This window comes from Protopterus annectens, chromosome 4.part0, assembly GCF_019279795.1.
Source record: "Protopterus annectens isolate FY-2018-M chromosome 4.part0, PAN1.0, whole genome shotgun sequence".
Lineage (NCBI taxonomy): Eukaryota > Metazoa > Chordata > Ceratodontiformes > Protopteridae > Protopterus > Protopterus annectens.
The window spans coordinates 688,686,777-688,699,082 of NC_056733.1; the positions used below are offsets into that span (position 1 = coordinate 688,686,777).

The 12,306-nt window shown below is 42.7% G+C and overlaps 1 protein-coding gene across 1 annotated transcript in view; it reads right to left on the reverse strand.

The window, feature by feature from the left end:
- Nucleotides 1-12,306, reverse strand: part of ANAPC5 (anaphase promoting complex subunit 5) — a 1,323,163-nt gene that overhangs the window by 907,203 nt on the left and 403,654 nt on the right. The gene's annotated exons all lie outside the window — the stretch shown is intronic.

Below are 12,306 nucleotides of genomic sequence, written 5' to 3' on the forward strand. Positions count from 1 at the left end.
TTAACTGGCGCAGGAGGCAAAGAGTCTGGATTAAGGGAAGCCTCAGAGAAAACATCCTGAACAACATCCAAAACAGGAGGTATAGCTAAGGGCCGATGTTGTGGTAAAAACAAAAATTCCCTAAGCCTCTTTCGAATCCGAAATCCTGACCTTCCCATTTAAAATGCTCCCTCATAGAATGCAAGGTTTCTGAGAAAGAAAAATCCTCTGGAGGAGAAGCAGAAGGACTGGAATCCCCTGCGTCTGAATCTGAATAAGGAGGAAAATCCTGAGTGTCTTCAGCCGAAGACTCTGAGTAATCTGAAACCTGTTCCAAACTTTCCACCTCTGGCTCCACCCTAGGCCTCTTATCTGGAGGGGGCATAGAACCCCTGATTAAGGAAATTAAATCTTCTGCCATTTTAAGCATGTGTTTTTTAGGCACAGAGCCTGCAGAACTAGGACTGATCCCAGAGGAAGGCAAACCAGGCCTGCCCTTAGAAGGTACCTTAGAGACTGAAGGAGAAGGCCTAACCACCTTAGGCAAAGAAGGAAGTACAGCAACCTGAGAGGCCCCCTCAGGCTGACCTGACTCCTGAGAGGCCACATCTTGCAAAATTAAAGTCTCCCCCTGAGACTCAGCTGAAACCTCGGCTGGATCTACAGATTCCAGCGTAGTTTCTAAAGAACCGGCGTCCGGTACGGACGACTCATCCTGCTTGGACCTTAACGACTTTTCCTTGCGCTTCTTAGCAGTAGCGGGCGTCAGGGGATCTGACGGCATATTGTAATTACACCGCTTACCAAAGACAAGCCTAGCACAATCTAACCTACGTTTAATGGTGCGCTTATTAAACCTAGCACAAAAGCGACACCCGACTACGTCGTGCTCAGGCCCCAAACAAGGAATACAGAGAGAGTGGTAATCCCTATGCGGTATCTGTTTCCCACAAGAAATACAATTATTCACTTTTTCTGACATCCGGAATTAACTGAGGCAAGAAAAACAAAATATTCCCAACGGGTACTTAGCCCAACTTGGTTTCGGTCTGAAACTCAAATCTGAAAATTTCAGAACGCCGAGCGCACTTGCAAACGCTGCTTCTGCTTCGGACCATGCGGCAAAAAAGACTGAGGATATGAAGTCGGTCATGCGCTTTAATACCAGGAAGCACTGACATCAGATCTGAGCGCCCATGACCTACGCCAGCCTAATACTTTGGTATTCGGGCCGACCGAGAACAGCGGACTACCCACAGGTTATGACTGCAGCAATGTGAGATGAAGAACATCTGGCGCCAAAAGGGCTGACAATAAGCAAATTACTTAGAAAGGGAGGGGAGACTAAAAGGGTGCTAAACTACAAGTAAGATTAAAAGCTACAAGACAAAAATAAGGTTTGAAAATGAGCACTCATCTCACAAAAAGACTCAAGTCAGAAGAATCATGTCTGAGGCAGGGAAGTGGCAAATGAGATTTGAGGGGTCAGAGGGCAGCAAGGGATTGTGGGAGTAGGAGGAGCTCGAGCCTAGGATCTGTCTGAGAAGTCGCAGTCTCAGATACGATGTCAGACTATACAACCCAACAGTGACATGGATAACATCAGATCTAAATGACAAAAAGTGCAATAATGTTGCATTTGGTAAACAATTCCTCAACCCAGATAACAGTGCAAAAACTCCATTCCGAAATGAAGATGCTGTGATAGACCAATGAACACGGGTAGCCAATTAATTTTCCTTTGATCATGATGTTGCAATAATAAATTAGAAAATCATTCTATCTGGCACAGTTGACCTCAAAGAGTGCCCTTCCCTAGATCCAAAGTCCCTACCCCTCTATTTTCTCCCCCAATCAAGCCCGGCGTAAAATACATGTCCCCTTTAGGATTTACCTTATTAGATACATTAAGCGGTTGGAGAAACCCCAGAGGCGAACAAAAAAGATCTGTGCTACCAGGAATGGCTGAAGTCTCTGTCCTTGTAGTGTCCTACAGACTCCATAGGGGGAATCTCTGTCTTATTTTTCATGCCTTTAGGGATACAGCAGTCCAAGACCTCTTATCACAAATCAAACAGTTCAGTGAACACTAGGATCAGAGACACTAACCTGCTTAAGAAGATAAATCATGGTGAAGAGAGATTCATCATGCAATGACTACCCCCTTTCTCCAAAACAAACTTCCACTCTAGATCAAGCAATGTGGTGCACCATCTTCCTTTAAAAGGAATTAGATAACTGGCCTGGATAGGTATTCACAAATTCATTCCCCCATATGACTAGCCTACCTCTCCTTGAAAAAGTGAGGTAAGATTTGAGGGTGGGTACTGGTGAAGTGTAAATGACCACATGGACAAGTTGCTTGTATTTTTCTATTATTTCTATAAGATCAGAGATTCTGGTCTTTGGGCAAGTCATCCATCTAGCAAAGAAATGAGAGTTAAGTGGAACAATGGGTGTGCAATTAAAATATACAACTAAAAACATGGATAAGCATATTACATACAATTTAACATAATACTTAGAAGATGGGTCAACAGAATGACTAAATTACTGCAAGTAAAAGATCAACTTATATTTCCCCCTTAAAATAACCTCTAAGGTGCACAAACTTGCGGGTTCCGATTGGGATGCTTGGCTAGACTTCTAAAAGCCCCAGTAGTCGTTAGCTTAGTATACACCTGTGAACATTAAATGGACTATGTACAAGTTTAACAAGCATGTCATTACTATAACGTCATCTGCTGTCAGATACTATTTCACTGAAAAGAACATATTCTACATATCAAAATATGTAACAGCACCATTTAAAAGCAATGAAGCTAATAAGAGGCATCACAAACAATAAATCAGATTAAGAAATTAATTCAAAAGTATGTCATAGGGATAAACGTTCTGAAACAGCTAGTGGCCTGCTGTCCCTTCCTGGAGGATGGGAAGTCACACTACTTGTCACTCCTCTTGGATCAAGGGTATACTAAAGGGGTACTGCATGACAGCAGGCAATAAAAATGTATTAGGGAACAGTTCAGTGAACAAAGGAAGCTAAAGTACCCCACACAATAGGTTCATAGGTTTGTACTAGGCTAATGGCCTTGAAGCCTTTACGAGCCTAGCCCACAGAATTACCCTGGCATCGTGCCACCCGACCTTAGTTTGCAATGCCTCTGTCGAGCAGAGCCACTGGAGTGATCCCAGGGTGAATTTTCTATTTCCCATCCAATCATCAAGATTTCTCTTGAAGAGGGCCAGTGAGGTGCTCTGTTTGACATGTATGGGAAGTCTATTCCATAGCATGGCCAAATCTCTGGGTTATGAACCCGTCCCTCCAGCACGCTCTGTTGATTGTGGTAATGAGGTTGAGGTCTCTGGAGTGTGTGGTGTGGAGAGATTGGGATTTCTTTAGATGTAGCATTTCTAACAGAGCTGGGTCAGACATGGCTTTGTAAGTCAAGCAGAGATCACCTCTAAGTAGGCTATACGAGACAGAGAATAGTTGGGAGTTTTATTGAGTATGTCCAAATAGGGACAGGGTTTAAGGCCTAGTATCCTCTTTGTGAGGTACTTTTGCGGCCTCTCCAGGTGTTGCAGGTGTCTAGTGAGGTACATGCCAAAAGGGGCATTGTATTCGATGACTGGCCTAATGAGGGAAGAGTAGAGGGAGACAATGACCTCTTTCTTCCTGGATGCAAAACCCTTAGGGCTTTCTGACCACAGTGGCAGTGTGGTGGTCAAAAGAGAGGCTGCTGTCAGCCTGTGTTCCCAGATCTCTTATAATGCCTTCTGTGTTCAGTGGACTACCACTGATGTGATAGTTCATGGGAACTAAGTTTTTCCCAAAGGGGATGACGACACACTTTTTGGCATTGAGCTTAAGGCCACGGTTCTGACACCAGTTGTTGGTCTCAGTGAGGCCTTTCTGTAGGATGTCATCATCACTTGGGGAGTTAATAATGGCTCCCAACTTGCAATGGTCTGCAAAATTTGTCAGCCAAAGTCCCTTCGTGTTGGCCAGGCCTTCTGAAAAGTAGATACCAAACAGGAGAGGAACCAGGACCAATCCCTGTGGGACTCCATTCGTGACTGGTCAGCAGTCTGACTTGGAGTCAGCTACTGGGGAATGGTATCAAAGACCTTGGCCAGATCAAGGTAGGCTGTATGAACCACCTTGCCTTCATCCACACCTCTTTTGACTGACTCAAAGAAGTCGACCAAGTTGAGCAGGCATGATCTACCCTTCACAAAACCAGTGTGGGATCCAGTGTTTGGAGATTCCCTATATCCTTGATTATTAGGTCCATGATGATATGTTCCATAGTTCCCACGGTCTGTAGTCACTCCTCCTTTGTGGAGAGAGATGACTATAGCAGTGTGCCATTCGGTAGGGACAAAGCCTGAGTTGAGGCTGTGATTGAAAAGGGATACAGGTGAGGTGCCAGCTCACTCTGTAGTTCATGTAGAACACAGCCAGGGATATGGTCAGGCCCCATAGAAGCTGTATTTTTGGCCTTGGACAGTACTGTTTTAACCTGTGCAGCAGTAATACTGGGTGCCTGGCAATCTACTGGTGTTGTGATTGGTCCGGGGGGGGGGGGTAAAGTTGGCAATGAATCTGTTGGCCAGTATATTGGCAATATCTGTTGGCTCAGTATAGGAGGTACTATGTTGCAGTAGCTCAGAGCAAATCTGGGTATTGCCATGAAGGTTCTTTGCATAATTATAGAAGGCCTTGTGGTTGTCTTTACTATCTGCTGCAATTCTGTTTTCATAGCTAGCTTTAGAGGATTTGATGAGGGATCTCAACTTTTTGTTGAGGCTGATAAGGGAGGTTTTCCAGTCATGGGACTTCGCCTTATTCCGAATCAGTTTCCTCCTTCAGTTGTAGAGTTTGTTTATGGCAGGGGACCATCAGATTGACATCCTTTTTTTTTTTTTTTTTTGTGGAGGAGAGCGTCTTGTTTCTATCAATAGAATGAAGCATACCTCTAGGACCAAATAAGGAGGGAGCTGAACATGTGATAAAGGACTTTGGAGTAACAAAAAGTACAGTTGTGTATACTTACCATAAATGTAGTTACAGTGTATTCACTGTTGCAGTCATAACATTTGGGGTTATCTGCTTGCAGTAGTCCTCAGTCAGCCTGATTATCAAAGTCTTATTTCCTGAGTAGGTTGCTGTCTCATCTTCCATGACATCAGGTAGTCAGGGGTATAAAGCATGCAACAGACACCATCACATCAGTTTTTCTTGCCCCAGAAGGTGTCCCCCTAATGGGAAGCAATTAAATTTATATTTATATATATATATATATATATATATATATATATATATATATATATATATATATATATATATATATATATATATATACACACACACAAAGTTATACCTCCAACAAAAAAGCAAATACACCAAAAAGCTTTTAAGCATAGTAAAAAGGAATAGAGGTATAGCCATGAGAAGTGAGGGGGCTGGAGGGAAGGTAACCAGGACTGCAACAGTGAATACACTCGAACATCTACATTTATGGTAAGTGTACACAACTGTACTATGTTCTTCATGTTTCACTGTTGCAGTCATCACATTTGGGTAGATTCCCAAAGCTAAGGATGAGAGGAGGAATTTAGATAGCATTAGGACCAGCTATAAAGGCCCTGCAAGACTGCAGTTTCAAAACCAGCTCTGGAAAATTGGTAAATGGTAATGCTTGATGAAAGTATGCACCGAACTCCAGGTAGCAGCTTGTAGGATGTCCCTGATAGGGACACCTCTGAGAAAGGCTGTAGAGGTAGATGTAGTCCTGGTTGAATGTGGTCTTATTCCCTGTGGGATAGGTTTTCCATGGTGCTTATAGCAGAAATGAATGCAATGGCCAATCCATTTAGAAATGGTTTGCTTTGAAATTGTCTTCCCATCTGCCCCAGAAGCAAATGTCACCAACAACTGTTCAGATTTCCTGAGAGGTTTACTCCTGTCCAAGTAAAATCTAAGTTGTCTATGCACATCCAAGGAGTGCAGTAACAGTTCCCCTTTGTTCTGTGGATTACAAAAGAAGGTTGGCAAATGAATGGACTGATTAAGAGCCACACTGGATACTACCTTGGGCATGAAGGAGGGATTGGTCCTGAGGGACACCCTGTCCGCATGAAATATGATGAAAGGCTCCACTGTCACAAGGCCCTGTAATTCAGACACCCTTCTTGCTGAAGAGATGGCTAAAAGGAAGGCTGTCTTCCAAGAAAGGAATTTCAACTCTGCATTTGCAGTTGGCTCAAAAGGAGGTAGAGTAAGTTTTTTCAATACAAAATTAAGATCCCAGGCTGGAGTAGGGGGTCTCCTGGGTGGTCTTAAGTTTTTAGCCCCTCTGAGGAACTGCTTGAGTACTAGATGAGAGAAAAGGGGTGGTTCTGTATTGTAATGAGCTGAAATGGCTGAGGCACGAATTTTGATGGAGGAAAAAGAAAGGCCCTTGTGAAGCATCTCAGTTAGGTATTGAAGAATCTGAGGTAAATTGGGCGCTGCTGCGCTCATCCCAAGTTTGGTTCCAGAAACAGAATCTTTTCTATTTTTCAGCACAAGATTTTCTAGTACTAGGCCTCCTTGCCTTCAGAATGACATCCAACACTTGTTTACTGAGGGATGGTAACAGAGAGATCAGGTAATTAGCCAGGCTGCCAGGTTCAGGGTTTGAAGCTGAGGGTGCATTATCTGGCCCTTCTGCTGGGACAGCAGGGTAGGGGGGTCTGAGGCAGGTGTCATGGTGCCAGCAGTGACACTGCGCAAGAGGGGGGTAACAGTGTTGGCGTGGCCAGTCTGGTGCAATCAGCATCATCTTTGGTTTGTCCTGTTTGATCTTTAGTAGTACCTCGGAGAGGAGAGCATGAGGAGGAAAGGCATAAACTGATAGATTTTTCCAGGCGAAGGACAAGGCAACCACTTTCCAAGCTTGTTTGTGGGGAGTCCTTGTGCAGAATTTGCCCAATTGGTAGTTCTGGAGGAGGCAAACAGGTCTATCTCTGGGCTCCCCCATTTGTTTATCAACATGTTGAATGTATTTGGTTCCAGTTTCCACTCTTGTGCGTCCATGAGATTCCTGCTTAGATTGTCTGCCAGTGTATTTAGCTTTCCTGGCAGGAATTGAGCCTGTAGGTGCACTTGGTAGCTTAAGGCTGTGTGCCACAGAGCCATGGCTAGTCTGCAGAGCGGGTATGAGTGGGGTCCCCCCTGCTTGTTTATGTATCACATAACAGTGGTATTGTCAGTCTTTACCATTAACTGTCCTGGAAGAATGTGGTCCTTGAACGCTGTCAGAGCATTCTGTACAGCTAACATTTCTTTTTGATTGATATGCAGGTGCATTTGACTTGGGTTCCATTTGCCTTGAATGCGCCTCCTGCCAAGTGAACCCCCCCATGCATAGTCTGATGCGTCTGTTGTTAGGGTTTGGGTGGCAGAGGGTAGAGTGAATGGTAGTCCCTTGTTTTGGTGGCAGGCCTCTGCACACTAAAGGAACTCTAACTGTAGCCAAGGTATGATAAGAATCATTGCTTCTAGATCCTGAGAATGTTGATACCACAGGCTTTTAAGATACCATTGTAGTTTCCTCATATGCAGTCTTGCATATGGAATTAGGAGAATGCAGGAGGCCATGAACCCCAAGGCTTATAGTAATTGTCTTGCAGATAAGCAGGGTCTTTGTGGACATTAGTTTGAAGTAAGCTGTCAAATGAACTTGCTTCTCTGGCGTGAGTAAAGCCATCTGGGAAGTTGTGTTCAAGTTTGCTCCCAGGAATACAATTTGTTGGCAGGGTACCAGATGTGATTTCTTTTCATTTATGGTTTGACCCAGAGAAGCTAGCACTTTTTGTACAAACGCCAGATGATTCAATAGTATGTCCCAGCTTTTTGCCTGAATTAGCCAAAAGTCCAGGTATGGGTATATTTGAATATTTATTTGCCTGCAAAATGCAATGACAGGAGCTAGGCACTTTGTGAATACCCTGGGTGCAGTAGATAAGCCAAAGGGCAGTGCAGAGAATTGATAGTGCATGCAGCCTGCTTTGAAGTGTAGGTATCTTCTGCAAGATTCCCTGATTGGGATGTGCAGGTAGGCTTCCTTTAAATCCAGTGTTGCCAACCAGGTATCCTTGCCTAGTATAGGAAGCAACTGGTGAAGAGTTAGCATCCTGAACATTGGGATCACCAAAAAAGTATTTAGGATAGAGAGATCCAGGACAGGATGCCAGTTGTCGTCTTTTCTGGGCACCAGAAACCTTGAGTAGAAACCTTGTCCCCTTTCCTCTTCTGGGACAGTTTGAATAGCCCTTATACTTAAGAGAAAGAGAACTTGCTTTTGAGCCTCTGCCCAATGATTTAGGGGTAGATCTGGCCAACCGTTTGGGGTTGGTAAAGTGTGAAAGTGTAATCTGTATCCTTGGGAAACTATATTTAAAACCCATTTGCCCTGGGTAATGAGTTCCCAGTTTTTTGCCTGCAGAGCAATCTTTCCCCATAAAGGAGCAGTCAGATGAAGGGCTTGGAAGTTTTAAAAGTTAAGTCATTGAGACAGTTTACCATGGGGGGGTTCTTACTATTTTGTGCTTTGGAACTAGGAGCCCCCCCACTGCTTAGTCCTGTGCGTACCTTGAGACTGAAGCCTGAGCGTTCTGCTGGTTCTAAGTTTGGATTGAGAAGGCCTGGAAGAGACAGGAAAGGACAAATTCTTAGAGGGGCAATGCCTACTAAATCTTGGAGGCTGCACTTGCAGGAAATCTTTAACAGTTTGCATAGATTTAGCTTTTTCCTCCATCTTTTTACGTACTACTTCTGCTTTGTTGCTAAATAGGCAGTCCTTGTTTAAGGGAGCATTCAACAATTTAGCTTTAACATGATCTGGCAAAGATTGCTCCTTAAGCCAAGCATGCCTTCTAAGTACAGACCCAGTAATAGCAGCCCTGCAAGATGCCTCTTGTGAATCAAAACCACATTGCAAAGTATGTTTTCTAACTTGTTCAGCAGAATGCATTAAATCCTGTACATCCTTATTTTCAGCACCGTCAGGAATCAACATCATTTTCTGTTTAAGCAATTCAATAATATGCTGCTGATACTTTAACATACGAAACTGGCAATTTAAGGCCCTAATGGCCAAGGTTGCAGAAGTGTATACCTTCTTATCCCATCTATCTAGTGCCCTGGAATCTCTATAAGAGAGGGTAGAATTTTTGGCAGTAGCCTTTATGCCCTTGGGTCCCTGTGAACTGGTCTCAGGATCCACAGTAGGATTTTTAAAGAGGAACTTGTGAGAGTCAGGAATCCTGTAATATCTATCTGGTTTTCTGGGAGCAGGTGGTAAGGAGTCAGGGGCCAAGCTATACTCCGAAAAGGCATTATCAATGTCCAGTACAGGGGGACTAGCTAAAGGCCTGTGTTTAGGCAGGAGTAAGAAATCCCCAAGCCTCTTTTTAGAATCAGAGTAATCCTGGCTTTCCCAGTGAAAATGCTCCCTAACAGTATGCAAGGTTTCACTAAAAGACAAATCCTCTGGAGGGGAAGCAGAATGAATAGAGTCCTCTGCATCAGAAACCTCATAGGTAGATAAGGGTAAATCCTGGTCATCAGAAGTGAAAATGCTCCCTAACAGTATGCAAGGTTTCACTAAAAGACAAATCCTCTGGAGGGGAAGCAGAATGAATAGAGTCCTCTGCATCAGAAACCTCATAGGTAGATAAGGGTAAATCCTGGTCATCAGAAGAAATAGATATTTCAGAATCCTGATCAGAAGAATCATAACCAAATTCAGTCCTGGGTCTCAGAGGGGGAAGGTTGGCTTCCCCTGATTAATAAGGTCTAAAGCCATTCTTATCATTTTCTTTTTAGGCATAGAGGCCTGACCATGCGGTCTGGGCATTGTTTTTTCTAGGCATGGATCGAGTTTTAGGCCTTGAAAAAGAAGACGGCGGTTTAATATGCAAGTCAGTAGGCCTGAATACACCCTCAGAAACCAGTGCCTGCACAGCGGCTCCGGACCCATCCAAGGTAGAGACAACTGCAGGTTCCACAGTTAAAGCATCTCGTGGCATACTGGACTCCAAATGGGTCTCAGTAGAGGCCTGCGAATCTGAAGTAGCAGGTATAAGCGCCTCACTGAGTACCGGCGAACTGGTGACTAGCTTAGAAGCGTCTGTGGCAGCTTTGGACCCAGGCAGCCTATCTCTGTCTTTTTCTTTGCATTTTTTCGGAATGTCGGTAGTCGGGTGGCTTACCGAAGCCATATCTAGATAATTGAACAGAGTACCAAAATATTTAGAAGCGTAAATATACAGATGATGAATATTTCTTTGTTTAAATAAGGCACAAAACCGACAGCGAGGTACATCGTGGTCAGGGCCTACGCAAAGGATACAGTACGAATGAAAATCTTTATGAGGTATTTGCTTTCCACAAGAAATACAATTACTGACTTTTACTGACATCAGTTTAGAGCAAGAAAAAGTTTCCCCAACAAGGTACTTAGCTTTACTTGAAGACTTTGGTTCTGAAACTTGAAAACGAAAATTTCAGGAGTCGGCTAACCGGCACTTGCAAACTGCTTCTGCTTCCGGCACTGCACGGCAAGAAAGACTGATGTAATGGCGTCGGCTGCATGCTTTATACCCCTACCTGACGTCATGGAAGATGAGACAGCAACTGACGCAGGACCCAAGACTTTGATAATCAGGCCGACTGAGGGCTGCTGCAAGCAGATAACCCCAAATGTGATGACTGCAACAGTGAAACACAAAGAACATCCTTCACTTTTCACGTTCCACATACAAAGCATGGGAAAAAACTCAAGCTAAACCACTTAGCATAGAAAATAAGCTGACCAGTTGAACAGGCAGATGCCTTGACTGGAGGTTTGGGAGGAATATATAACTACAAAACCCACAAGACAGGAAGCTGGAGGAAATCAAAACTGCCTCCAACAAAAACAATGTAACAAAAGTTACATTTTATTATATTCAAAGATCTCAACATTAGGAAACACCAAAGAAAACTGCAATTAAAATCAGTGCCAAACACCCTAAGAAGAGTTCCAAGGAGGTAAGCATGCACAGTTTTAAAAATATAACATTAAGAAAAATTTGTTTTATAAATCTGCATATTCAGTAGTGCAATCTGGCAATCACACTTGTCTAACACAACCTCACAATCTAAAGGATCACAAATGAAATGGGAAGAGTTTATGCTCTAAACTTTCTATTCACTCACAGAATCTACAAGATGACTATATTCATAACTTAGTTTCTCATTCTGCAAAGCACAGTAACTACGAAGCAGGACAATCACTCTTATATAAAACTTTTCTATTCACTTTTATGTAATTTAAATTGGAAGTCTCTGTATTTCACAAATATGGAGAGAGGCCAGAAAGGTAGTTTAAAAAAACAAACCCTGTGCAGTTTCACTTAAGTCTGAAAGTTTAAGTGATGGAATTTGTAGGCAAAGTGCATACATAGGGCATCAAGAATTCAGCTGCACATAAATATATTAAATTGTGTTCTGAAAATGTCTTGTCCATTCTTTCACTATTCTAATTGTTCAGGTAATATCTGTGCATCAAACACTCAAGATATTAATGTACAAATCTGATTCTGCACTAAAAAAATACTCAATCTGCATATTCACTCCACTTCTTGTTTAAAGGGACAACTCACTATAGTACTGTACCATCCAGTCTACAAAAGCTACCAACTCGTACTTAAGGTATGCACTTCCAGTTTTATTTGCAATGACTAGGTAAGCCTTAAGATGCATATCTCAGCTATACCATATATTTTATCCTTCTCTGATGTCAACAACCCCCCTTTTCAACATATTTACATGAGATTGGGATAAAGTTTCACAACATTAGTCAATGTGACCAAATCAACTCATGTATGTACATGTAACTTACATAATTATATAAGCAGAAGCCACTAAGCATCTCTCCAGTAGTGCTGTGAAATTTATTCAAAATTATTTCTACCTTTGTAGTACAAGAAACACATGGAAAAATATATATTTTTTTAAATGAAAAGCAAAATAAAACACTTCTTAGGTAAATGTATAACATTCATAATTAAATGAAGCTTCAGGTAGAAGCATTACAGAGAATAAATCTTCCCCACTAATAAATGTTTGCAAACCATCTTGGTGCAAGGATGCTTTCAGCAGTTTTCACATCTCAGAATCACAAGGATGATATCTGGAATGTATCTCTCTCAATGTTTTTGTCAGCACGCATGTGTGTGTCTTTGTATATACATCTACACACACACACACACACACACACACACACACAC